Source organism: Monodon monoceros, unplaced genomic scaffold (genome assembly GCF_005190385.1).
Source record: "Monodon monoceros isolate NGI ecotype Baffin Bay Population unplaced genomic scaffold, NGI_Narwhal_1 Super_Scaffold_3, whole genome shotgun sequence".
Taxonomy (NCBI): domain Eukaryota; kingdom Metazoa; phylum Chordata; class Mammalia; order Artiodactyla; family Monodontidae; genus Monodon; species Monodon monoceros.
In genome coordinates, this window is record NW_021703780.1 from 34,799,443 (window position 1) to 34,822,394 (window position 22,952).

Genomic DNA, 22,952 nt, shown 5'->3' on the forward strand with positions numbered 1-22,952 from the left:
TCAATTGTTTGCATTGTTGTAATGCAAACACCACTGGTTTCCTCAAACCTCCTTAAAGTTTACCATGTTCACAAAGCCCTTGTATAAACGGTATGTGTGTGGGTTCTGTAAATCAGGGTATAAGGACTAAATTTCACCACTGGGTTAATACAGTGCAAAAGAGAGCCCATTTGCATGAAACCAGTAATAACAGTGAACGTTTATTGCAGGCCTACTGTGTGCCAGGCATTATTCAAGTACTTGACATGCAAACACACCAAAGGTTCCCAGCTGCCCTGTGGGGAATGTCATGGCTAACCTTATTAGGGATAAGAGGTCGGAAGCAGAGGGGATTTAAGCCACCCACTCAGGGACCACAGTGAGTGCAGGTAAAGCGAGAATTCAAATCCAAGTGGTCTAGCTCCAGAGCCCGTGTTCGTAACTTCATGGCCACCCTGCTCATGACCAGCAATAATTAATAACCTTAACTAGTTGGATGGAAATAGGAACTCAGAGCCAGAGGTGATAGGAAATATTGAAGCCATCACTCTTACTTGGGCATCTCTAGACCAGTGGTTCTCAGACTTTGGTGTGACCAGGATCACCCGGTGGGCTTGATAAAACACAAAGAGTTAGGCTGCACCTGCTGCTTTTGCTGTAGCGGGTCGGTGGGGGGGGGGCGCCCAAGGACTTGCATTTCTAACAAGTTCCAGGGGATACTGATTCTGCTGGTCCAGAACCATTCTTTGAGAACCACTGCTCCTTTGGAGGGATGCCAGGCTTCCTGTGTTTGTGCGGGCTGGATCCAGCTAATTTATTCTGAATCTCAAAGACAGCGCTGCTCAGGTGCCAACTGGCCACAATATCAAAGACAGGGCTGCTCAGGTGACAACTGGCCACAAGATCAACTACTGAGTAGCTGGAAACTGGAGAAGGCTACTAACAAAGAGAATGGAGGAAGGGAGGGATGAGTGTCAACTGGACTTCAACCTGGAAGACTTCCTGGAGGAAGAGTCTAGTGGTGAGCAGTGGCGACACTGGGATTACTGATTTGATGCCCACTACGGATGGCAGGGCTGAGGCTTTCGAGTCCCCCCCGCCCCTGCCCAGCCCCAGGGAAAACACAATAATTCTGATTACCTGCCCTCCCTGGAACCACTGGGAATGTGCCCCCTTGTTCTTTGGTGAGTCCATCCAGAAAGTCTGAGCAAGAAACGTTTAACCAGGAAACACCTTCTGTCATGGACAGGAAGCTGTTCAGGGCAGTGGTTAGAAGAAAGATAAACAAATTCAAATCATAGCTCTACTGCTGTGGAACTATCCTCACTAAGGTTCTTCACTATTCTAAGATTTAGTTTCCATACCTGTAAAGTGGAATAACTAACCATCTAAAACCCAGAGTTGTAAAAACGAAGTGTATGTGATGGGCTCATTACAGTGCCCACCCTAGAATAAGCTTCAGTAATAGTATCAGAGCTAAATGTGTGGCCAGGGAACCCAAGCCTCAGTCCAAGGCTTTGGGTGCTCAAAGCCCATGCAGGAGTCGGGAGGTTGAGCTTGAGATCCTTGTCTCCCTCCATCGTTTAAAAGCTCTTTCATCCCAGTGGGTACCCTCCAGTGTTGAAGCACCCTTCCTCCAGTTCTGAGCTTTCTCTCCACCAAACCATGCCTCAGGACCTCTTTCCATAGCTAGCTTAAAATTTCTCTCATTTACAAAGTTGCTGACACTAAGGGGAGGGGACAAAATCCATGCACAAAACTGTCTAACATCTGCTCAAACAGTATGTACTCAACCTTGCTTTAAAAATGTGCAGAGAGACTGGAATGTGAGTGACCAAATATTCACTGGGCTGGGGAGCGGGGCAAGTTCTCCAAGGGTGTTTGTGGCCAGGAGGTGAGGGGCAGGGGTGGAGGCACAGAAAGGTCCAAGCCCCTTTCAGTCCTCCACTGATGGGTTTACAGGCTAATTTTTTGTCTTTCTGCTTCTATGTATTCTCTATAATAAACCTGTATTTCTTTTATAATCAAGGAGGGAAGTTTTTGTGTGTGTGTGTGTGTGTGTGTGTGTGTGTGTGTGTGTATTTTACCTTCATATCCTTCTAAAGCTTTTCTTGATTATATCCCACTCTGCAGCTGCTCTGCCCTCTGCTCACACGCTGCCTCTTGTCCTCTATTTCTAGCCTGTGAAGGTGTAGCCATGAGAGGTTCCTTTCTCAGTGTCCTTGAGCACCTTTCCTTGCACTGACCTGAGACACTCTGGTAGGCGGAGCTGCCCCAAAGTAGGAGGAGATGACCAGCTGAACTCATTGTCTGCCATTCTGTATCCTGGGATCCACTCCCCCCAACCAAAACTCACTAGAATGTTCTGCATGAGGTGAGCGGCTCACGCCAAGAGGAACTGCACAGAAAGAGACCTGCAGGTGAAGAGATCTATGTGTACACACACACACACCACACACATGCGCACCCCAATCCACCTCTTCCTCCCTTCTGTATCCGGAGGAAAATGTCATCCGGTGAATGCCCTCAGATGAACTGGGAAGGCAAATTCCCCAGATGTGGTTTGTGAGGGGTGGGTAGCCGGGGGATGGGGTGTCAGGCAGAGCCAATCCACTTCCATCTGGCTCTGAAATCCACAGTTATTTTCCTGGACTGGCCTGGGATCTCATTTCCCAATGTGAGGAATCTCTCTCGGTGACACACACTTTCCCCAAGAATGCCTGACTTTTCAATGAGGAATTCTTGTATATCTGGGATTCTTGGAAACAGGACAAAGACTAATGAATTGCTGGCTCTACCCTAGGGCTGGAAACCCTCTAGAACTCACAGGAGTGGAAAGAGGAGGGACGCAGGAAAAGAGGGTGTGGTGCGTGCACGGCAGAGGAGGGCGGCAGGATGGAGGTGCAGGACCCGAGGGTTCAAGGCACAGGCTCTCCAGAAGCTCCCCACTGACCCCCAGATCAGAAGGCGCCTTCCACTCTGCGACCCTACCAAGGCAGGGTGGGGAGGTGGGGATACAGAATAATGCTTGTTGATGGTACAGAGTTACAGGACGGCGGAAGTCACAGTTGGTTATTCAGCTCATGGAGAAAGGAGATGGTTACGACGTATAGGGGTGCAGTACAGAGGGCGTGATTCTTGGAGACAGGCCCTCTGTGCCTCTACCTATCTACGTGGCTTCAGGCAAGGTGCCTAAACTCTTAGAACCTCGGTTTTCTCTTCTGTAAAATGGGATAACACCCACTTTGCAAGTCTTATGAGAATGAGGTGTGTTGAAGTGTGCAAGTGCTCAGCCCAGTGCTTGGCACGCAGTAGGCCTTCAACTGATGGAGAGATTAACGAGTGGGAGTTTATAAAGCTCTCCGTGCAGTGGGCCAGCTGCAGGAGGCCTGACAGCCCTGGGGATGGCCAGGCAGTGAGAAGACTCAGCTCCCGGGGTCACGGCAGCTAATCTTACTAAGCGCCCTCCATCGTGTGCCCCTCGGGTGCTTCGAATGTTCTGGCAGGTTAGGGCCGTGCACCCCTCCCCAGGCCACAGCGCAGACCCTCTGCAGCCCCAGCTGCTTTAATCCAAAGTGCTAATGTGTGGGTTCCAGGTCACCAGAAAGAAATGGTAGGCGGTCTACAGGGGTCCTGGGTCCCTTGGCCTTCTCAGCTGAAATGGTCAGGAAGCACTCTGGCCTCTCCATAGAGGTCAGGTCAACACCCCGACCTTGCTGCCCAGAGAAACCCAGGAGTTCCTCATCCATCTGGAGGAAGCAGGGGCCTCAGCATTTGCCACGCCCACCCCAAGCTCCCCACACAGCTGCTGCCAAGAGCTCAGACTAACCTGGGCAAACAGACCAGGCCCCAGGGGTGTTTTCTGTCTAACCGAGAAGGCAAAACAGAGACATGAAAGGCTTAAGAATACCGAAAAAACAAGGGGGAAAGAAAATAGTTGTCTTTCCAAGGAGCTCATATGCGCAGAGGGATCATGGGGTGACCTGGGGAATCCACATTCCACAGAGTTAATCCGGGGAGACTTTCTAGAGAGAGTGGTGACGGGTGGGGCTGCCACTTAGGGTCACCCGCAAGCTCACCCCAAATGTCCCCTCTTAGGCCTAACCGGGGCAGAACCAGCGCTTTTGCCTGAAATAGTAAATTTACATAACCTCACCATTGCAGCGATGCTCCGTGCGGCTCTAGTTACAACAACAAGGGTTTAAGAACCGGAGAGTCTGCAATGGCAAAGGCGGTGGGGGTGGGGGCGGGGGGGTGAACAAAACAAAATCCACATGAGGTTTTCATTTTCTTTAGCCATGTGAGAATGGCTCTGTAGATCCAGCTATAAATACCCCACTGCCATTGCCACAAGATGGAAAATCGCGCGCGCGTGTGCACACACACACACACACACCACACATGACAAGTCCTTTCAAACAGTTCGTGGGCTTAAGAATGCAAATCAATGTTTCTAAGAATATCTGCCTTGAGAAGATAACAGTGCTAGACTCTGCTTGCTGAGTGCCCTGCGCTGAGTTCTCCCCAAACATATTTGACAGGATTTGCAAAGATGCTGTCCCCCCACGGCCATCACCAAGGTGAAATGCAGAGCTGTCCCCACGGCACCCAGGCTAAGTCAAAGTGGCCACAAACAGGACCGAGGGGACGGGTTTTACACCAAATCCCTTAGAAGGAAGTGAAGACCACACAGACCCCCGCCCCCTGCTTGACCCAGGACACCTTAGATCTAGTTTCCTGGGAAGTAGAGCCTGAGACAGCAGAGATTCATATATATGTCATGTACTGAGGCCGTGCTCTCAGGAGAAACCAGGAAGGGAATGAGGGAAAGAAGAGAGGGCAGCAGGGGAAGGATCTGGTGAGAATGTGGTTTTAGGAGACGTCTAGCTTCAGCCTGATCCTGTGGGGAGCTCTGGAGAAGGAAGGGCACTGCCACATTTGCCCCCCCGGGCAAATGTGGGGCCTTTGTACCTTTTCGCCAGTTAGTCACTGGCCACAGGATGCAGGAGAGGGTGGGGTAAGCATGATGTAATCCCCAGGCACCTCGGGGTGAGGGGGTTCAATAACCCCAGAGCAGTCCCCACAGGTGTGAGCCATTAGCTGGAATACCCACGGCAGCCCCGAGACCTGCACGGGGCACCAACAGCATCTTCCCAGTGAGTCCGTGGCCCAAGTGCCTCGTTGCTTAGAATGTGTGTTTTCTACTGATTACAAAGGTTGGTTGGCTGCTTTGCTTTGCTTTGTTTTTATTTCTTCTGCATGGGATGCTTTTAGATTCGACCCACTGAAGAGAGAAGCAAAGGGTTGATCAGTGAACGTGGCACATGATGCAAATTGCCCGCCTAACATTAATTCTCTCCTTCTTCCATACTAAGAGGTCTCTGCTTTGGTTTGAGGTAGCAAAATGCCCATTTAAAAAGCTTTTAGCTTCCCCCCAGACTCCCTTTTTTTTTTTTTTTTTTTTTGCGTTACGCGGGCCTCTCACTGTTGTGGCCTCTCCCGTTGCGGAGCACAGGCTCCGGACGCGCAGGCTCAGCGGCCATGGCTAACGGGCCCAGCCGCTCCGCGGCATGTGGGATCTTCCCGGACCAGGGCACGAACCCGTGTCCCCTGCATCGGCAGGCGGACTCTCAACCACTGCGCCACCAGGGAAGCCCCCCAGACTCCCTTTTAGTTTGAAGTCTCTCCTTAGCACAGTTTTAACCAGTTTCTAGAGGTTAAAAAAAAGCTTGTTAAAAGCATTTCAGAAAAGCTTGTTAAAGAGAAACAATTAGGTGACATGCACTTTTTGTGCTTTGTCCTTCTCTTTCTTCCTGCCTGGAATGCAGATGTGAAGCTAGTGGTGATGCAGCCATCTTGTAACCAAGAGGCAGTGAGCACAAAGGCAAAAATCTCATTCTAAGGAAGGCTGAAGCAGAGACATAGAGGGAGCCTGGGTTCCTCATGGTACTGTGGTGGCACTCTGCCAACTCAGGACTGCATCTGCTGTCTTAAAAATGAGAAAAGTAAAGAACCCTAGTTAAGCTTCTGTACCATGTAGTTGGGCTTCTGTACCGTGTAGCTGAACACAAATTCTAACCGATATATGCCTGAAAACACTAGTGCTGTGGGGCGTCCCATGGAATAAGTCCTCTTTAGATAAATAAATTGAGAGAGTACTAGTTTAAACAATGTGAAACCAGTTTTTGACTGCAGTGCTTCTCTGAGCATTGTAGCTCCGTGAGAGAAAGAAGAGCAAAGATGGAAGGGCTGCTTCAACTTCTTTAACCACAGAACTTTCTTCCCAGGGCCACTGTGGGAACCCAGTGGTTTATCAAATGTGGTTTGGGAAGTGCGAGACAAGATGACCCTTCATACTTTTCCTCCTGAACACTTCACGATTCTCCACCTAGAGGGGACCAAGCCGATGGACAGGTCCACAAGCACCCATGTCACCCTTGACGGGACATGAGTGGGAGTCAAAGAACTGAGGCCTGTGAGGTTGGCTGGAATAGGGCAATGAACTAGGTCAATTAAAAGACACAAGGGGGTGCCAAGTCTTCTGGAATCTTGGAATCCTCACTCCTCTTTCCAAGTGGTGACTGGCATTCACCTTCAGGAATAATAATGATGTTGATAATAGCCAACCTTTACTGTGTGCTAGGCCCTGTGCTTCACATCATGTTCCCGTGTAACCCCTGCAGCTGTCTAATGAGAAATAGACCTTTAGTTTGCCCATTTTACAGATGAGGAAACTGAGGCCTGCTGAGAGAAGTCAAATGTTTAGCCAAGGTCAGAGGGCTATTACTCTCTCTGCTACCAAAGCCCACCAACTTCAATGGCTCTATTCTCCTACCCTTCTTTACCAAGTACACATTTTGTTCGTATATTGTGAACTTTCTCTTGATATGTTGCTTTGCAGGTGCCCCTTATCTTTGGCATGTACATGCTGGATTGGGAATTCTCCAGGGCAGGCCCTGTACCCCTATGAGTTCAGATATGTTATTTTCTCCTTTCTCTGTACCTTGCCACAGTGTTTAGAGACCATGTCTCTGCAATTAGGGTCATTCGATCAAGGCTCCCTCTCTGACATTTATCACAGCCTTCACAGGTGAGATGTGCTCAGGGGAGCCTCAGGGCGAGGGTAATGAGTGATGTGGATGAAACTGGAGCCAGGAGGAAAACTCCAGGAAGATTAGCTCCAGCTAAGGGCGTCCTCAGCCTCACATGCGTATCCATCAGGGCACTCAAGACCAACGTGGTGTGTGTCACTTGGGTTGGGCTCGGAACAGGTCTCAAGACAACCTGCCACCTGAGACCACCAAGCTCAATCATTTTAAGGTATGGTTACTACCTGGAGCATGATAAACAGCAATCCCTGAGTCTCATTCAAATCATCTTCCTTTTCAAAGCACAGAACGAAGTACATGACCCATAACCACGAATCTCAGTTCCTTTCCCTCCCAGACCTCCTTCCTTGCTTACCCATCTAAGCCAGGGGTCAACCAGTCCCCCAAACCATAGCCCAAACGCTATTACAGGTTGAATCACAGGGGACTTCTCATTACACCTGCTCTTTCTAGTTACACGATGACTGCACATCACATAGGAATGTACAAGGTGCTGCCTATTCTCTGCTTGCCCCTCTGCCTCCATTCCCTGCCCTTCTCTGCCAAGATCCCACCCTGGGGGGGAATGGGAAGGTTGGCCTCTCCAGAATGCATCACCCAGCTTCCCGAGCTTCTGCTGCCCAGTGGGACTCGACCAGTTGGAAGCAACAGCAGGGGATTGGAGGGTGGGAGGAGAGAGATCTCAGGTGTTATTCCCTTACTGTCCCTCTGCTAAGCCATGGCTCTGGCAGGGGCTGTGTTCCTCTAGGGCCACAGCTCCAGCCAAGCAGCCCTTCCTCCTCAGCTCCGGCTGCCACAGGGCTCTGATAACACCAGTCCTCCCCCCTGCCCCTTCAGGAGTAACAGTATTAAGAGCTTCCTGCTGTTGTCGGCTCCTGGGTGCCTCACCATCTCCTTAGCCCTTCATCTCTCTGCAAATAGCCCTCTCATTATGTTCTTATCAGTTCAATTCTTTGGGGAGTGCCAGCTGTTTCCTGCCCAGAGCCTGATATGGACTACAGTGTCCATTCCCAGAGCCACCACGTACCTAGGATTTGCTCCCCAAAGCTCCCAGCTTTGTGCAACTTTCTCCCATTTAATGAAGGTGAATTATATGATGTATAAATAAGCCGCAGGCAGAGAGGAAAGCCACCCCCAGCGTCAGTCCCCAGTGCAAGCACCACGCAAGCCAGAGAAGGCGGCTCACTGGTGCAGAACCACTGAGCATTGAGGTTCACGGTCACGGTCGAGGACAGAGGCTGCACAACACAGGACAGGGCACTCAAGGCCAACGCGGTGTGTGTCACTGGGATTGAGCTCCGGACCAGATTCCAAGGGAGAGGAGGCTGCAGAAAAGAGGAGGGCACATAAAAGAGATGGATGGACTGCATTTCAACAGGCACCTAGGGAAGAAGTCAGCAGGGCTTCATTGTCAAGTAAAAGAAGGTGAAGCAGTTGCCAGGGGTGGGTGCTTTCCCACTTGAGGACGTTTGCAAGAGCAACAGAGCCAGGGCTGAATGGATGGGACTCAGAAGGGATGGAGAACTTCATTTGAAACCAGGCAGTTATGGTGCAGAGAGGGAGGGAGATTCTTTTTTTTTTTTTTTTTTTTGCGGTACACGGCCCTCTCACTGTTGAGGCCTCTCCCGTTGCGGAGCACAGGCTCCGGACGCGCAGGCTCAGCGGCCATGGCTCACGGGTGCAGCCGCTCCGCGGCATGTGGGATCTTCCCTGACCGGGTCACGAACCCGTGTCCCCTGCATCGGCAGGCGGACTCTCAACCACTGCTCCACCAGGGAAGCCCTCAGAGAGGGAGATTCTTCCCCCTCCCCAACCCAGGCAGTCAGAAATACTTGAGAATGTTGGTCCCACGTCCTTATCAAAGGGATGTGAGGATTGTGGCCATGGTCACCTGCCAGCACCAGCAAGGGATCCCAGTAACTCCCAAGGGAGAGATGGGATGAGAGGAGGCTCCAGCAATTTGCTAGAGAATGAGCCAGAGAGCTGCTGTTTGGTTTCTATTACTATGGCCCTGTTCTGCATCTCTACCAACATATCAAAATATGATCCCAACAAACCCACAAGTCAGAAAAAAATAGGTCAAGAATTTTAGTTCAAAAACCAGTGAATACCGTGTGCATACGGGGTCCGTATAGATGTTTGGAGAACGTTCCATTTGAAGACGATCACATCTACCTAAAATTTCCCGTATGGACCTGGAGCAGATGGAGAGCAGTTTCACAGTCACTCTACAGTGTGTCTGCCAACAGGCAGAGGGGATGGAGCAGGAGTTTGTGCCCATTTCTAGAAATTACCTTGTTTTCAATTAGAAAATATTTTACCTCTCTACAAAATGTAGATAATAAACATGTGTGTAGCCATCACAAGCAATAGAATACCGCAGATACAAATGGAAGCCCTGCGCACCCCTCCCTGGTCTTCCTTCCTGCCTTCCCTAGGGGGAGCCACTTCTCTGAATTTGGCGGTTATTCCAAAATAATGGTTTTTTTACACTTTAATTACACAGGTAAACATGTGTAAATAAAAGCATATTATTTTGTATGATTTAACAGCCATGGCATTCTTCCGCAACGTGCTTTTTCCACTTCATATTGTTTCTGGGGTTATATCCCTATAGCACAGTCTATTCATTTTTCACTGTAGTCCGTAGTATTCCATTGTACATACAAATCAAATGACGTAATCAGTCTTCTGGTTGATGAGAGACATTTGGGTAATTTTCTAGCTCTTAAAAAAAACATGCCATCATGAATATTCCTGAACATGTCTTTTTTTTCCACATGTATTAAGAGTTTCTCTAGACTTACATAGGAATGAAATCACTAGGTCGTAGGGTAAGTATATCTTCAACTTTACTGGATTGTGCCAAGTAGCTCCCCAAAGTGTCCGTCCCAATTTAATTCCTACCATTAGTGAATGGGAGTTGTCTTTAGCTCTACATACAATGGGAGGAGTATAATGGGGGGGCAATCTGATGAGCGTGGAATGGCTGTCTCCTTAAGACTTCAGTTTACGGTAATTCCCTGATTCCGAGTCAGGTTGAACATTTGTTCACATGTTTACTATTCTATAGCATCACTGCAGTCTTAGAATTGCATTTGCATGCTTTGAAAAACCAAAAGATTTTTTCTTTTAATTTATAAAAGTTTGAACAAGTTGGATAGTATTTCATCACTTCTTCACTAGGAAACTTGGAGAGGGAGGAGGGGCTGTGGCCGGAGCCAGAGGGAAGACTTCCTCTTGCAAACTGGCTTTGAGATAGAGATTTTTTAAATGAGTCATAACGTTAGAGATGAAGCCCATGAAACAAAAATGCCAACAATCCCTGGGCAACGTAAGAAATGCATTTCTGTAGACCCTGTCAACACTGTCTAGGAAAAGTTCAGAGTGTGTTCATTGTGCCCTTTACCTGTAAGACACACAACTATGCGAACATCACAGACGCACCGAAGGAACCACAGGAACCATTTGTCTATCCTCCTGCTGCAGGAAGCACCATGTATTTACCATCCTATCATCACAACAGAAACTAGGAAGGAGATCCCATAACTTCTTCACATTCCCAAACACTCTTAAATGGAATCTAAGTTTCTCAACTTTGAGCATCTCCCACTCACGGCACTGATGACATGGGATAGTATTCTTCACTTTTAGATCCTTCCTCGACAACACCGTTAGTACTTGGAGGACTCATCTTAATATCCCCTGTCCCTGGCACAAGGATGGATGAACCAGTTTGGAAGTGCATGAGGGCAGGGAACACACGGTATTCAACTTCAAAGTTCCAGTAGGCATTCAACTTATGTCTCTTAAGGAAAGGAATTTCTTCCACGCTAAATCTTATTCTCTGAGCTTTAAGAACAGAGTAATCATGGACATAAACTTTTTGCCTTTTTGCTCCGGGTGTAAAAGAAGCCAACCTTGGGGATGCCTCTTTTCCACGAAGCCTTCCCTGACATCATCTCCCATCGCAAAACAATCTTCCCTTCTCTATGTATTGCATCAGCACCATACAGTACCTCGTATTCCAATGGAAAACAAATTATTTGGCCAATGATAACATAGGTTTATGGAGTACATACTGTGCTCTAGGCACTGCGCTAAGTACTTTACAAGTCTTACTTTTGTCCTCATTTGGAGGTAGGAACTATTACTATCACCATTTTACAGATGAGGAAACTGAATCTCAGGGAGGATAAATACCTGCCCAAGGCTACAATTCTAATAAAGGGTGGAATCTGAACTTGCATCCCAGCAGTTTGACCCCAGAAATCTGCCACCACACTACACCAAAGATACTGCAGGACACACATAAGCCCTTAAATGCTGCTTGCTGTCGCTCTGGTGAAAATGCAGCTGTGGGCTTAATGAGAAATTAATTATCCTTTGCATCCTTATCTCTGACATCCACATCAAATCCCTAAGACCTTGAAGAATTTGCCGATTCCTTCCTCGTTTATTAATAAAAGCTCCCAGCCACATGGGGTTGCCACGTATGCGCTGATGCCTCACTGAGAGACCAGAGGCCCTGGAGGGAGTGTAGATTTTGTTCACGGGGGATGCACTCCACAGGACCTGCCTCAGCACACAACGCCTCCCACTGGTGCTTCTCAAATAGCTGTTGAACCACCACAACCACTAACAACTAGGAATTACACAGCACTTCACAGTGTACTGAGCACGTTCCCTATACCCTGCATCATAGATTTACTTCACTCCTCTACCCCGGGCATTACTGTCGTTCCCACTGCACACATGGCTGAAACCGAGGCTCAGAAATGCTAAATTGCTACATCACTTATCTAAGCCAGTGCAGCTCATTAGTGGATGGCTGAAATTCAAAGCTAGATCCTGACATCAAATTCCATGATGCGTTTGCTACTCATTAAGTTGATCCCTTTTATTCTTTGTCCTTTGTGTGCACGCACACACACACATACACACGCACAACTGGCTTTTCTTTCTGGACCAGTGGAATAGGCATCAGATAAAAAAAAGAGGATATAATCTAAACTAAGCTCTGGTTTTATGAACAATAAATGAATGAACGAACAAGCACATGGATAAATGTCACACACAGTCAAATATTCCTGGAGTGTTAACTCTGTGTCTGTCACCCGGCTAAGTGCCACAGATACCACAGTGACTACGGCACAGCCCTAGACTTCTAGAAGCTTCCGTTGGCAAATGCATCTCAGTGGTAACAGGATCTGTTAAAGGAAGCTCACCTTGTCAGAGCCCCATCTGAGCGGGGAATGTTGTATAGAGGGGAAGAAGAAAACCAGACTCATTTTTAAGATAAACAGAGGAGACTAGAAGTACATCACATGAGGGCAGAGTCCAGAGAGACAGTGTTCTGAAAGAGTTTAAAAGAACCTGTACAGCCCACTGACCAGGAGAGGGATGCCCGCTCAGACTTCCAGGGGGGTGAGCAAAGCTGGGACAGTCCCAATTCACGCCTGCTTCCCAGCGTCCTATCCAGTTAGTGCCCTTTCGCTCCTGAAAGAGTCCCGGTTTACACAGCAAATGACATGGTCGCCCTTGCATTCCAGGAAAGTTATGACTTTCTCCAGCTGTCCCTGGGCAGGAAAACAATTTGACCTCCCAAGGTCATTGAGTTGCCTTATTTCTGCTCCATCTCACAGAACGTCTTCTCATAGCCACCACCCACAGCTGGTACAGGTTCTAGAGGGTCTGTGTTTCTCTCCGGTGTCAGCACCAAACCAAAATGATTCACCGTCAGATCCTAAAATGGCTTTAGATGCAGGCACACCTGTTTTACATCCTCTGACAGGTTTCTTCCTGTAGGATCTTAGGTATCTCAATTGCTCTGAGCCTGTTTCCTCATCTGTAAGAGGGATTAATAACACCAATCTCAGCTCATGGGATGGTTACGAGGATTTGGTGAAGGAGTATAAGTGAAACACCTAGTACAGTGCCTAGCAAAAAGGACATGCCTACACCCCCCCCCACCCCGCCCCGAGGATTTCTAGAACATGTGAGTTCGCAGATACCAAGAGCTTGGAGGATATGCACATTTCAGGAAGCCCAGGATATTACCAGGCCTCAAGCCCCTACACTACCAAGTTAAAACGCCTTCTTCGTCTTTACAGAAAGTGGAAAACATGGTACAGCCACTCTATAAAGCTGTTTGGCAATATCTCCTAAAGCTGAACACGTGCATTCCCTAGGTTCCAGCTGTTCCACTTCCAGGAACACACCAACAGAGAAGCATTCCTATCTTTACCCGTGAACAAGTGCACGAGTGTTCACAGCAAGGCCTATTCACAACAGCCCCAAACCTGGAAACCACCCAAATGCTCACCAGCTGAAGAGTGGATAAAGTGTAGATAGTCCTATAATGGAATACTACACAACAATGGGAAGGAGTCATCGACACATCATGCCGGGCAAAAGGAGACACACATAAATGAGTACACGCTGTACGATTCCATTTACTTGAAGTTCAAGAACAGGCAAAAGTAATCTTTGCTGTTAGAAGTTAGGATTATGGAAGGGGAGTAAGCGGAAGGGGACACAAAGGACTTCTCGGGATGGGGGAGGTGGGAGCTTTGGAATGTTGTTTCTTGATCTAGATGCTGGTTAAACAGGTGTGAAAACCCATTGAGCTATATACTTATAAGCTGTATTTTCTGAATCATGTCGAACTTCAATAAAAAGTTTAAATGAAATAAACATTCTAAATGTAAAACATATTTTTTTGGTAGAGAGTTGAGCAGACTAAGCAGGCAGTAGACACTTGGCAAAAGGCAGTGGCATATTTTACTTGATAAATGCTCATCGGGCCCCAGCTCTGGGCCGAGCATCGTGCAGGATGCGGGGCCAACAGAGCTAATGAGGCTGGGTCCCTGTTCTCCATCATATCATCACTAACACTTCCTAGTACTTACTATGCGACAGCCATGGTTTCAAGTACTATTTTTTTCTTTTTACCAAATCATGCATTAACTTTATCTTCATAACAAGCCATTTTACAGATAAAGAAATTAAGGCACAGAGAGATGAAGTAACTCACGCAAGGCCACACCGCTAACACGTAGTGGAGCCAGAATCTGAAGCCAGTGCCTACGCTCTGACCCACAGCTTTCTACTCAGAAGTCTGGTCTGTTTATCAGCTATAAGTCCCAGCTTCCATGTAGGCAGCCCACAGACATCAATAACATCACCTCTGTTCAGGGCAGTGGTAATGGTAAATTATCAACTGAGTGTCTCAGAAAGGCAGAGGCAATTCCTAGCTCTCTCTGGGCAGCTGCCAGCCCAATGTCACATGATAGGGAACAGACTGATAAATATATTGATGGAGATTAAAAAAAAAAAAAAAAGGCAAAGAAGAGTTAAAATGGCTTGGCCTTTCTACTGCCCAAAGTCCACTGCCCAAAGTCCACAGAATCTCTGAATTTGCTTCAAACGAACTTCAAAGCTGCCTCCGGCACTGTGGAGATACTGAGGGATCTTCCCACTGACCTGGAATCACTCCCTTCCCTCGCTGCCTGATCAAGGGAACTTGAGGCTGGGGTCTGTGGTGTCTGAGAGGAAGGGAGGGAGGGAGCGTTGACACTGACGCCCAGGAACGGGGTCAGACGTCAGCTGTGAGTCTGTGTCCCCAAGTCTGACCCATTGGGAATCCATCATGCGGGCAAGCTTTGCTTTGGCGCTCAGGCAGCCGATCAGTGTACATAATCAGGAAGGTGGAATGTTCAGTACACAGCACCAAAGACCTCCCTTGCTTGGGACAAAGCAGTAAGAAACAAACACCCCCGTAAGGACGAATCAGATCTGGCAGAGACCCAGGCAGGCATGATGTGAATACCTATACAGGCAGGAAGGTGGCTCCCAGTGGGCCAGAAGAGCCCCCTGAGACCACCCCCTTTATATAACAGAAGCACTGGTAAGATAGAGAGGAATTCCCAAAGGGCAACTTGTCCAGCCCGTCTCCAGGCAGGATGCCAACAAAGCCATCTGGTCATGCTTCCAACCTGATACGCCCACACCTCTCAGCCTAGCATTGGGGGTTTGGGGCAGGGAGTAGGGGCAAATACAAATTTGGCAATAAAATCAAAATATCTGTTCAGCCTTCCCAGTTATGAACAACTCTATCCGTAGAGAAATCAGCGGGATCGCACCTAGAAAACACACAAAATAGAGCACAAGGAAAAAATGCACTTTTTCATATTCTGACATAGCCACCACCAAGTATCTGGAAAACAACGGACTCTTCCAAAACAATTTCACGGAAAATAAGTAAAACTTCTGGGGCAGGTAGGAAGGGTTCTTGGAATCAATCGCTCACAGGTGGGAGGTTCGGGTAGGAGGTGGCACTGGGCAGAGGGAGAAGTACAGCTGCCAGACGGCCTCAGGGAAGGCCTCAGCCGGCCCCCTGGGGAGCCCTGAAGCTGGGATGCCCTTTAGAATTTCCCCACATTGGGGCAGAGGGGCCCCACTGGTCACTGAATGCAGGTGACCCCGTAGAGAGACTGCCGCTGGGGCGGTTCTCTTCAGCGAAGGCAATTCCAAAGAGGGCTGGCCACTGCCAGCACAGCCTGTCGCTGGGACTCAGTCCTGCGGGGTCGAGGGGTGCAGTGCGCTGATCTGAGCGCAGGGTCCACACACCCGACCATTACCCCGCACTGCCTGACTTGCTCCATCAACACTGTCCTCCAGTCCAACGTATCCGTCTTTGGTGCTTCCTGCCGCTCTTCCTACATAGTCAGCGACTGAGGAGACCCAAGGAGGGAAGACTGAATCGGATGAGAAGGAGGGGGCAGCCACAGGGCCTGACGCTCAACAGCTTCCCTAGGGGACAAACAAGGGCCACACACAGCATGCAGCCATAGCCAGGATGGTCACAGGCTAGGTACATCAATCACTCAGCTCTCCTGGGTGACGGATGCTTGATATGTCAGACTCAGGGACCCAAACTGGTGATCACCCAGGATGAAACCACGTTTAATAACTGACTGAAAAAAAAAAATTGAACCTCGCTACAAGAATGGCATAACCTCAAATACTGATATATAGAGCTGTGTGTGTCTAGGCATAAAGAAATCAGAAAAAAATAAAGAGTTCCATCCATCGTAGGGACAACCTTGATAAATGGTCAAAGGGAAGAAAAGTATACTGCAGAGTAATATACACAGATTCCATCTCGGTGAAAAACACTCAGACAAGACTCACCATACATGTATACACACCTGTAGTATTTGTATGAACAAAGGAAAAGATAGGGAATGATTAACTCTAGACTATAAACATTAATTCCCAGGGTGTGGAGATGCTATTCGTTTTCTACTTGTCTTTTTGTATCTCTGCATGATATTGATTCATGTGTTTAAGCAAGCGAGAATTACTGTCATAATTTTGAAAAATCAAATAAAGAATACATTTTTAAAAATTATTTTAAAAATTATCGACACAGTGCCATGTGCATAGCGGGGAGCTCTATAAAAATACTATTTCATTCCCTCTCTTCCCTCCCCTTTAGAAATCAGTTTCTAATTGTCCATCTGGGATTGCTCAAAGGGAATATTTAATTTAAGGCTGAAATTCTTCTATGCCTTCTCTTTAATCATTAGAAAATAACAATTTTAATATTATTCCATATACAATATATATTTGCCACCAACATAAATCTGCCACTAAAATCCATAAAAATTATACAACACCGAATTATGTATCTGGATGGCAATGCTCTGAATTATCTGCTGTTTGCTATTATCTGTGACCATGCCTCACTCTGTTACCGTGCTAATGAAAGCTGACCACACCAAGCCAACTCGCAATTATTTTGGCACATAGACATGAAAAGCCCAGAGAAGCCAAAACCCAACTGCTCACCACATCTGCTGACAAGAAGTCAAAGAGTTGGTTTTAAGTTTCTTCCCTCTTTCCCTGTCCCTGGCTACTCCTTAGGAGAGGTGTTCCAGAGGGCAGGAGCCACCGTAGCGCAGAGGGATGAGGACACAAAGGATCCACGGAGTCTATAAACTGGACCGCTCTTCTCTATCTGGTTGGCTATGGGGATTTGCTCCTGGGCAAGTCCCAGATGGATTCCCCAAGAGTTAACTCAGCTGTCACTGAGTTGAACCAAGGGTTTAATTGACGCTGTTTGGCTACCAGGTGTGGCTTCTACAATGCAATCTGGCTTTAATGCGCTCCAAACATGCAGAAGACAGAGACTCAGTCCTGCCTTGACTGTGACGCAGCGCATTAGATGTTACATCAGAGCTGCAGTTTAAGTTTGTGGGAGGGAAGAGGGAGGGGTGACTGGGGGGGGCGGGGAGGCTTGCTAAGGGAGCTTGGGAGCAAAGGGGCCCCCTGGGCAAGGCTGGCAGGGCAAGTAGCCCAGGAAGATGAGGACTGGGGGAGGGTCTTCCATGTAGAACGAACTACAAACAAGGGCATAGAGGTGGGACATGCTTGTGACTAGACTCAGTGCAATAAAGCCTAAGTTAACCCTTGAGGGATGATGGGCGTCACCGGCTGACACAGCCGTCAGCCAAACAGCACCTCACTCACATGTCGGGGGGCCTGACCTGTGTTGTCTTAAAAAGACCCCCTTAAAAAAAAAAAAAAAGACCCCCTTTACCTCGAAAGCCTCACGTCAGTCCTTCTCCCTCCCACCAACCTACCGACTGATTATTTTTCCTGCCACATCCTTCATTCTGTTCGTGACACTAGATTTAGATTCTGACTTTAGTTTTCCTTCAGACTGGGTAGTTGCCAGGAACTACAACCACAGCCATCACAGGTGGGTTAGCTACCGTCTGTTGAGTGCTTACTCTAGGCCAGGGGCTGGCAATCTTCACAACCATCCTGTGAGGTCCGTATTATTATCCTCCCCATTTTTCAGATGAGAAAACTGAGGCTCAGAGAGGTGAAATAATATGCAAGGTCTTATAACAGGTAAGTGGCGGAGACAGGGTTCAAACACACGTCTGTCTGATTCTAGAATACGTATGCTTGACCACCAGACTGTAACAGCCCTCCCTACGCTACCCTTGCTCTGGTCACTCTGAGAACCAGGGCAGGAGCCATCAAACTTTTTCTGTTAAAGGGCCAGACAGTAAATATTTTCAGCTCTGCGAACTACACAGCCTCTGTTTCAACACTCAACTCCACCCTTTTCACATGAAAGCAGCCACAGACAACACATAAAGAAACGCCATGGCTATATGCCAATAACATACAAGGCTTGTTTACTTACATGACAAGGCGACAGGCTGGACTTGGCTGCTGAAATTGTCGGCTCCCCATCTAGAGTAGTTTGTTCATTCATTCAGCCAGCGTTCACCGAGTGTCTACCTTACGCCCAGCACGTTCTAGGTTCTGGGTAGAGAGAGAACCACGCAAGTCTCCACCCTCACGGAGCTTAAATCCTAGCAATGATTTGGTTGTTTGTTTCACCTGTGCTTGATACCCTGACTCCTCACCTTGGTCCTCTTCACGATTCCCTTAGACCCGTGGCTCTCAACTTACCCTTCACATCACCTGGGGCGCTTGTAGAACAATCAGTGCCTGGGCCCTCCCACCCTAGAGATTCTAATTTAATTGGCCTGGGGTGGGGTGGAGGTGGGGGTCCGGGCACTGATAATTTTACAAGCTTCCCAGGTGAGGGGTTGAGCCACACTGCTTGGGTAGCTGCTTACCTCCTGTTTCTTCCACTTACTGTGTGAAATAGGGGAAGCCTTTTTTTTTTTTGAAAGGTGAAGATGATTTTTTTTAACGTCTTTACTGGAGTATAATTGCTTTACAATGTGGTGTTAGTTTCTGCTGTATAGCAAAGTGAATCAGCTATACATATACATATATCCCCATATCCCCTCCCTCTTGCGTCTCCCTCTCACCCTCCCTATCCCACCCCTCTAGGTGGTCACAAAGCACCGAGCTGATCTCCCTGTGAGGGGAAGTCTTTTAAGCCCCCAGTTTGAGCTGTAAAATGTGGCTAACACGCACCTCATAGGATTATTATGAGGATGAAATGAGGCCACATGCTTTTCAACCTGTAGGCTGCTATACAAATGTCAGGTATTATTGTCATCGTGCCATTATTTTTCAGTTTTAATGCTTGGTCCTACCTCAGTGGTTTCCCTCCCCTGTTTTGACCTCGATTCTTTGGACCAAGACAGTGTTTGGGATTTCTAAAGCAAGCTCTACGCGTAGCTCACTAATAGCCCAGGTTTATGGGTAAGTGACCTGGTGGTCTTTCCTTTTTTCTAGTAGAGCATCGCATGGGACTGCCATTTGTCTGGCATGGGGAGCGCAGATCTGTGCCCCACTTTTACAGTGAAGGTCTCCATCTCCAGGCAGGGATAGCTGACCTTTAAGCACTGTTGTGAAGCCTTGAATAAGTGGCTTATTTACTCTGACTCATGGACAAATGTCCAAACCCATGTACTTTCATGGGCTTAGAACTAAAAAGGGAAGGACATTACCATTTTGCTGAGCACTGATCAGTGTGCTAGGTTCTTCCCATATATTATTCCATTTCATCTTCAGAACAACCCTGGGATGTGAGAACACCTCTCGTTCTCATTTGACAGATGAAGAAGACTCAGAGGCTGAACAGCTTGTGACCCGACGGTTCCGGAACTCAAACCTGGGTCTTGTTGATTCTGAAGCTCTTTGCACAGACCCGTGGGGCATCCTACAAATAATTTAGCTCCTCTTCAGCCAGGATTCAAAGAGCTACCAAACTCCCTCGAGTTTCTTTTTCCCAGGTTTCTTTTTTCTTTTCTTTTGAGGGGGAGACCCAGAAAGAACTCCACAACACCTGCTAACACCCATAGTCTGACAAGTCTCACCCAGCTAGCATGATGATCCACGGGTCGAAAGAAAAGGCATCTCCTCACTGCACAGCATTTGGATGGTGCAGTTTTAAAACCTCATAATGAAACAAGAAAACAAACAAACCAGAAAAAATGTGAGGAGTGAGTCTGGAGAAATAGATAGTGCCAGGAGTGAGGAATTCACCGACCCCCAATCTGGGCCATCTCTAGAGAAGCTGGCCACTGGCTGAGCCTCTTAAAAGCTGAAAAGTCATCCCAGGCCATGGTTAAAGAGAGAGTTTGGACAAAGCAGAAACAAATGCGATCTTCAAAGTCTTAAATGTCAACTTGAAGGATAACTTAGAAGCTCTGAGATGGGCCAAGAGAACCTGCAGCTGCTTTCCTCTCCACATCAGATGCTCTTTCCGTCCTTTGGACCAGCCACGCCACACCACCAGACAGCGCGCCGATGTGGGAGGGGGCAGCCTCCCAGCCCCTGCCCACCAAGATGTTTACAGATGGCTAAAGCTTCCAGTTTTACAACCCATCAGCTTCTCCCCTCTCACTCTGACCTGAGCACGCTTGAGGAGCAGTGACTGCCTCTGACCTCGGGCCTGTCCTTCAAGACTCCATTGGTCCTTGATCTTCCTGTCCCCCTCCCACCTTCCCACCCGCTGCCCCCAGCCACACACATACAACTGGCTCTGCTGCCCTCTTCCCTCCCAAGAGCTCAAACACAGGAGTGGTGTCCAGACCAGATATCCAGGATGCCTCGTGCCCTCTCCCGCCCCTCAGGTTAACGAACCGGCCATGCTCCCGGATAATCCCCGCTAGCCGATGTTTCTAGAGGGAGCAAGTAAGGGTGACCTGAGCCCTAGAAACTCCACCCAACGGCCTTCAATAATGGAAAATACATAGCCAGATTTGGCAAGAGGTCCTTTCCAAACCACACGGGCTCCTGATGGCTAAAAAACTGGAAAATAAAATTATGGGATTCCCTTTATTAAGGGTCTACAACATTCCTAGCTCTGTTTTAGTCCCTTTGCATAAATATCATGTTTGTGACAACCTCGTGAGGTAAATATCAACTGAGGTTTAAGCTCAGACAGAAAAAGTAACGTATCCCAGGTTACTAGTTCTCTCCCAGGGCAGACTGCTCTGATGTCTGTACTCTTCCTGTGGTGCCAGGCTGCATTTGAAATCCAGAGCTGAAGGACACAGAGTCCCTGAACACAGAGACTCTGGCTGTGGAGATTTAGAGGGTCATCTGCTGTCAAAGCCAAGGACATCCCCCAAGTGGTTCTTTCTGTCAGGTGCCTTTGTCCCTTGGACCTTCTGGAGAGCCTGAGAATGCACCCTACGCATTCTGATCTCAGAGATGACCAAAGTGTGGGCCAGAAGCTTGAGCTGATAGAAGGGCCAATGAGCAGGCTTCCATATCAGCCCAAGAGTCAGCGGCCTGAGAATCCGTCCCCGGTCTGAAGTTGGTGAAATGTTCCCCGGAGCAAACTCAAAAGGGTCAGGATTCCACTGACCCTCCAGAGAGGGTGCTGAAAGAGTTGAGAGCCCAGATCTCACCCTCAGCTGTCCCCGAGGCGTCCTGTGCTGGGACAAGAGACCACCCTAGATTCCGAGATGGGTCCCCTCCACCCCTGGGTACTCAGTCTTCTATCTGTAAATGGTGGGAGTGAGTGGGAATATTTAAATCATTACTTCCATTAGTTGCACCGTAAGAAAGACGCCAGCCTGGACCTACTGATGATCTTTGCACCCTCCTGACCACCTATACTTCGCCCCACCCTCTTCTTTACCTCTGGATCCAGGGCTCTTCAGTAATGGCAAAAGTTTAACCTGTTTTGTGTCGAAACACTTTGGGGACAGGGGGTTGGGAAAGAAGACTGGGGAGGGGACATTTTCCCACAGAAAGCAGTAGTCTTTCAACCTCCCCTACACTCACCAAAACTAAAAACCTCCACCTCCACCGGCCTTTCTACTGGTCACCCCCCTCACACACTCCCCCTTCCTGAACTCCTGACTCTCTTTTCAGTTCTAAGGCCCAGGAGAAGTTTCTCTCCTCTTTTTGTCCTGATGGGGGCACGAGTATTCCCTCCGCCTCTGAGGGTCTGGCCGAAAAGCTCTGTAAACTCAGCTAGGAGTTAGGAGCCGCAGCGTGCAACTACCAGGGAACATGACAATCATGGCACAGTTGTTGTTGTTGTTTTTTAAAAAAGGGAGAGATGGGGGTCGATGCAGCTCCCAGAGCAACTGAGAAATGGCCCGTTTACACTTTCAGGCCTGAGGCCACGACCACCCCCACGCAGTCACCAATACAGAAACAAGCGCCTACACGTGCATCTCGCGGGTACCCCGCTACCCATGCACACGCACTTTTGTTTACACGGCCCTTAGCGCGACTTCCTTCTTCTTCTCTGCACTCAAGTTGAAGACATACTCCTGAAGTTAAAGGAGTCTATAGCTGACATTGCAGTCTGCTCAGTCTTTTATAGCTCTTCCCTAGGGGTCAATTTGTATAATTTCTAAAATCCTTCCCAAATCTTCGACTTCCTGTGGGTCCTTTCTGTATCCAGATTTCCTGCCTGTCCCTCTATTGTTATTCTCTCCTTTCTTCTAGGACACAGGGAGAGTCCAGTAATCTTCCCCCCACCCAAACATTGTAGGTTGGTTCTGCTGCAAAATACAAAACCAGAGACGCGGGATGAAGCTGAAACGGCTCTCTTTGTGGAACAACTATTGGCATCCAGTGCGTGCACTGGGCAACCCAGGGCTGGTGGATCCATACAGCCCTACGTCCGCCTACACTCAGTAGGGCACAATTCCCCCTCTACGACCTAGGGGAAATCCATTCCCTCCTTCTGCCAACTTTTCAGAGAAATCCAAGAAACTGACACCAAACTCGGAAAGGCGGGGAGCAACTCAAAACTTGAAACTATTTAAAGATGGGAAGTTGCTCTCTTTCCCTTGTAGGCTTTAAGGAAAATCTCCAGGGCCTCTTTCCTGGAGAGGTGTGATTTTTTTTTTTTTTTCCTCCCCACCTTCCCAGGAACTTTGCAAATCCACC

General features: G+C 48.3%; 1 protein-coding gene across 6 annotated transcripts in view; it reads right to left on the bottom strand.

The window, feature by feature from the left end:
• Positions 1-22,952, bottom strand: part of DAAM2 (dishevelled associated activator of morphogenesis 2) — a 111,217-nt gene that overhangs the window by 87,235 nt on the left and 1,030 nt on the right. Inside the window, exon 2 of one of the 6 annotated variants that reach the window (XM_029242917.1) lies at positions 18,313-18,434. The exons of 2 other annotated variants lie outside the window; for them this stretch is intronic. The gene's annotated coding sequence lies outside the window, so the exon portion shown is untranslated. Of the gene's footprint in view, positions 1-14,124; positions 16,443-16,943; positions 17,369-18,312; positions 18,892-22,952 lie in introns of those variants that run through there. 3 more of the 6 variants (XM_029242922.1, XM_029242918.1, XM_029242919.1) reach the window with 3 other exon arrangements.